Source organism: Suncus etruscus, chromosome 10 (genome assembly GCF_024139225.1).
Source record: "Suncus etruscus isolate mSunEtr1 chromosome 10, mSunEtr1.pri.cur, whole genome shotgun sequence".
NCBI classification, from domain to species: Eukaryota; Metazoa; Chordata; class Mammalia; order Eulipotyphla; family Soricidae; genus Suncus; species Suncus etruscus.
This window is the reverse complement of record NC_064857.1, coordinates 14,940,132-14,945,707: the sequence shown is the minus strand read 5'-3', so window position 1 is coordinate 14,945,707 and position 5,576 is coordinate 14,940,132. Positions and strand designations below refer to the sequence as shown.

General features: G+C 34.5%; 1 non-coding gene across 1 annotated transcript; it reads left to right on the top strand.

Annotated features, from left to right (window-relative positions):
* The first annotated feature begins 5,220 nt into the window (after positions 1-5,220).
* On the top strand, positions 5,221-5,327 carry LOC126021708 (U6 spliceosomal RNA). The gene has a single exon (XR_007500198.1). It is a non-coding gene; the product is annotated as a U6 spliceosomal RNA (small nuclear RNA).
* The last annotated feature ends 249 nt before the right edge of the window (positions 5,328-5,576 follow it).

Sequence of the window (5,576 nt, the reverse complement as noted above, 5' to 3'; positions counted from 1 at the left end):
GATATCAAAAGATCCCTCGAAACAAATGGGAATGAAGACATATATTATCAGAATTTGTGGAACACGGGGAAAGCATAACTTAGAAGAAAATGTATAGCTTTGCAAACACTCATCATGAAGGAAGAATGGGCCCACATAAATAACTTAATGGTACAGCTCATAAAATTGTAAAGGGATCCACAAAGTGAACCCATTGTAGGCAGACAGAAGAAAATAATAAAGCTTAGAGCAGAGATTAATGCATTAGAAATTCAAGAAACAATCTGAAAGTGATGAAAGCAAGAGATGGTTCTTTGAAAAAATTAACAAGATTGATAAACTACTAACAAATCTCATAAAGAAAGGGAGAGAAACTAAATAAACCAAATAAAAAAATTCAAAGGGGGGGCCGGGCGGTGGCGCTAAAGGTAAGGTGCCTGCCTTACCTGCGCTAGCCTAGGACGGACCGCGGTTCGATCCCCCGGCGTCCCATATGGTTCCCCACTGCAGGAGCAACTTCTGAGCACATAGCCAGGAGTAACCCCTGAGCGTCACCGGGTGTGACCCAAAAACCAAAAAAAAAAAAAAAAAATTCAAAGGGGGATCATTACAGATAACTGCAGAAATTCAAAGGGTAACCAGAAACTACTTTGAGAAAATCTATGCTACAAAACAAGACTTCCTGAAAGAAATGGATAAATTCTTTGACTCATAACCTTCCAGGGTTAAACCAAGATGATCTAGCAAATCTGATCAGACCCATCACTATTGAGGAAATTAAAATGATAGTCAAAAGTCTTCTCAAAAACAGAAGCTCAAACTCAGATGGATTCACTAACAAATTCTTCTAAACCTTTCAAGAGGACAATACTTTTCAAACTCTTCTAAGAAGTTGAAAAAAACAGAAACATTTCCAAATAGCTTTTATGAAGCTAGCATCAGCTTTATACCAAAAGCAAACTATATGCCACACACACACACACACACACACACACACACACACACACACACACACACACAACTACAGAACAAAATTCCTGATACAAACAGATACAAAGATCCTCAGCAAAATCCTAGCAAACAAGATGCAACATTTAATCAAGAAGGTCATACACCATGATAAGCAGGATTCATTTCAGCGATGCAAGGATGGTTTAACATACACAAGTCAATCAACATAATACTCCATATCAACAAACAGAAAAATTAAGATCATATTATTATATAAATAGATTCAGAAAAAGCATTATATAAGGTCAACACCCATTCATACTAAAAATAAAAACAAAACTTAACGAGATGGGAATGGAAGGAAGGCCATTTACCACAAATCAAATGTCAAAAATAATACTCAATAGAGAAAAACTGAAAGCATTTCCTATAAAATATAGCACTGACTGAAGCCAAACTACAAACATTTTTGTAACCACTGTGGGTAAGTAAAGACATTTTTTTAAATAAACAAAGCCACACCTGTTGCATCCATCACTCATAATACCCACTTTTCCACTTTTTCTTTGGCCTTGCTTCACTTCTCCTCCATGATTCTCTGCAGAAACCCCAATCTGACCAAACTCCAGGTATGCTGATTTGGGTATAATATCACCATGTTTTTTGTTTGTTTGCTTGTTTTGAGTGAGTTTGGTTATCCTCAACAAAAATCCTCTTTATTCTTGGAGGCTTGGTAGCTGTCACCATGCCCACAAACTCTATCCCTGTTGCACTGAACCAACTCCATAGACTCATTCTTTTATTGAAAGAGATGTACACTAAATCGTGAGAAATCATGGGCAGACCAGCCACACAGCTGAAAGCTAGCAATCATGGAAGGAAAGAGTGGGCCAAGTCCCTGCTGTGCCAAAGGCACACCTGCTACATCCATTACCCTTAATCACTTAATCACTATGACCCTGTTTCACTACTCCTCTATGATTCTCTGCAGAGATACCAACTTGACCAAACTCCAGGTTTTCTGGTATTCGGGTTGATATCACCAGGGTTTTTTTTTCTCCTTCCCACATTTTTCTACTTCTGGGAGAGCTGACAGCTGAGAACATGCCCCACAAATTCCACAGTATCGGAGTGTTTTGAATTTCTGGACAACTTCATTTATTTGATTCTATCCTTCCTAAAGGAACACACCAATTTACATGCCAATGTGTAGTTGAAGTCACTTAATGTTCAGAAAAAAAAATGAAATAACAGAATGGTCTGCTAGCAGTAAGAACTTACTAACCCTTCTGCCATTGTCTTAACCTCATTTTATATTTCTTTACCAATCAATTGAGTAAACTAATTTATTTACTGTTAACGTTAACAGGCTTTCTTATTCTGATCTCCCTACTTCGTTAGATTTGTATAACAAAATTAATTCATCAATGTATAAAATGTCAGTTTCTAATTCTTAAGTATAAAATGAACATTTCTAAATGTAAGGTCATATTAGTATTCTCTTTTATGTTATTTAATGAACTTTCTTTTACAATAAAAGCAAAATACATTTATTAGAATTATTAATGTTATTATTAGTTTTTTGACCTTTTTTATTTAAAGTTTTATCTAAGTAACAGACTGGGAAGAAAGAAAAATCTTGGGTTATTTGTGGAGGGCATGTTGACAATGGTGGTCGGTTCAGATTTTGAACATTGATAACATTAAATAGTTATCAGCAAATTTGTAAATTACAAAAAATATGAAATTTTGAAAAACAATAACAATTAAATAGATACTATAAGACAAAGAAAAGATAAAGAAAAACTTCAAAAGGTTAAAAACAAAGGATAAATTCACAACCAAATATAAAGTAAATCACAGAAAAAATATAGTTATTCTTCAAAGGCAAATGAATCACTTTGTTTTATTTTAATATTATTTAGGTCCCCTAGGTTAAATCTAATGTGAGACTGATTATATGTAATATTTAAATATAATCTCAATATACAAATGAATCCTGGTTTGGGAATCACTGGTTATGATACGACCAAGGACTATCAAGAATATCTAGAAATCTTACTTAATAAATGAAAATAAAGTCAATATTTTAAGATGGTTTTTCAAGTTCTATTAGCTTAAGTTTAAAATGTGAATATGTAAAGATAATATCAAGAGCTTTGATTTAACTCACTAAAAGAAAAATTGCTTACAAATTCAAAAATGTATTATTTCTGGGGTTGGGATGTTGGTGGTGGTGTTAAAGATTTTTTTAATATAATTTTAGAGTTGATCTTATTAAGAAAAGTTTAAGAAAAAATAATAGGCAGAGAGGAAGAAAGACAATTTATTTAAAATAATCGTTTTATCTTTTTCCTTTATCACATGGGGAGAGGTTTCATGAATAATTATCAGCATCTGGAAATTTTTTTATATCTTTATTTAAGCACCATAGTTACAGCCATGATTGGAGTTGGATTTTACTCATCAAAAGAACTTCCCCCTTCACCAGATTTTTGAATGCTGATTATATTAGCAATACGTAAGAAATATAGCAAGTGAACAAACCTGCAACTCGCATTGTTCAAGGTTGCTGATACCCACAAAGTAGAGATGATTTTCTGGCAGGACACACTGATTGCTTTTTAAATGCCCTCTGAAAAATGGAGACAATGCCACCTATTTGTGGAATTTGAGAAGGAGCTCTAAACTATTTCCTCAGGGTATACAAAAAATATATATATTTCTCCTGAAAAAAATCTATAATCAAATTAGGGAGTCATCGAGTAGAAACACAAAATAGTTCATTATAATGCAGTTTCATCAGGGATTGGTGAAGGGCTTCTCAGCGTGGGTTCAGCGAGATTCTCTTCCTACTCCTCAGGTTTTCTCATCTACCTAGGGGAGATAATCAAAAAAGTTTCACTTCTACAAAAGCTTTTCCTCCCGTTTCTATGGCAACCAGATGAAAATAATCACAACACTTCACTTCAATCCTTAATGCAATTTAGTCAGCAACATTTACGGAGCCCACACTGTGTGTAAAAAATGTACTGGAAGGATATGGCAACAAGAAATTTTGTTGTCATGAGTGGAAGCTGCTAGAGGAAAATAACTTTCTTTACAAATATATCTTCTAAAAATTATTTAAAAATCTGCTTAGATTTTGCAAGTTGGTGTTGAGAGACTTGCTCAATCTGAAATGCTTCTTTTGAAACTGTACAAATAAAGTTTCCAATTCTAAGCCAAGAGGAATTTATCCTCTCTGTGATCTGAGTCAGTTGAAGTATTAGTTAAGTACTATGTATTAATGCTAGCAGATGATAATTTTTTCATAAATTCTTATTAGAGGCAGAAAAAGAAGAGATTCTTCACCATGAACCAATATTGGTACTCCTTAATCTTGGCCTTCTTGCCTTCAAAGCAGTGACAATAATTGGGGCTGGAGTGATAGCATAGCGATAGGACATTTGCCTTGCAAGTCGCTGACCCAGGACAGTTCTGGATTTGATCCCTGGTGTGCCATATGGTCCTCCAAGCCAGGAACAATTTCTGAGCGCATAGCCAGGAGTAACCCCTGAGCGTCACCAGGTGTGGTCCAAAAACAAAAACAAAACCTAAATAAACCAACAACAAACAAACACCCCCCAAAACTTGTGATAATAAATCTGATGTTAGACACTGAATCTGTGATGACTTTATACAGCGACCCAAGCAGGCTCAGAGGTGCATTAGTAAATCTATTTATATAATGATAATAATCATTAGAGTATGTCTTTGAAATGTGAGTTTTATGTATGTATAAGTAGGTAGTTACATTGCATTATTGTAATTCTTGTGTTATTATCATCTTCAATTTCATTCTCTGCTAAACTGCTCAACACTTAGAACTTTATACAATCTTTTAAATGAATGAATGAGTAAATAAATAAATAAATAATCTTTATAATAAGTTTATAAGTGAAGAAAGAATACCAAGTATAGCACATATAGCAGCATTAGTTTCCTTGGTGATTATATAGGCAGGAAGATTAATGCAAGTAGATTTTTGCATGTTCTTTATTTGTATAAAAGATGCTAAAAGACTTAATATTTCCAAAATGTCTATTTTAAGTGCCCGGTAGACATTTGCTTTGCACGTTTTGATCCTCAGCACCATGTTTGCTCCCAGAGCAGAGTCAGGAGTGATCTCTTACCGTAGAGTCAGACATAAGCTTTGCACGTAGCTGAGTGATTTTCCCTGCTAGTAGTATTTCTTAACCACTGTTTTCTAGACAGACCAAATTATTTTTTTTAAAAAAGAGGGCACTTGTGCTCACTTCCACAGCACGCATACTAAAATTGGAACGATACAGAGAAGATTAACATGGGCCCTGCGCAAAGATGACACACACACAAAAAAGAGGGCACTTGCCTTGCACATGGTCAACTATAGTTGATTCCTGCTAACCCCATTTGATTCCCTAAGTCCTACCAATAATAATATCTCAGAGTTGGGAATGAGCCTTTTATATTGCAAATTGCCTTCAAGGTCCCCCAATAAAAGAAAAGAATGCACACTGGTAATGGTTGTTATACATTGTATGATTGTAACTCAATCATAAACAACTTCATCTTTGAAAAATAAAACTATTATGAACAATCTTGTAACCATGGTTCTAAATAAA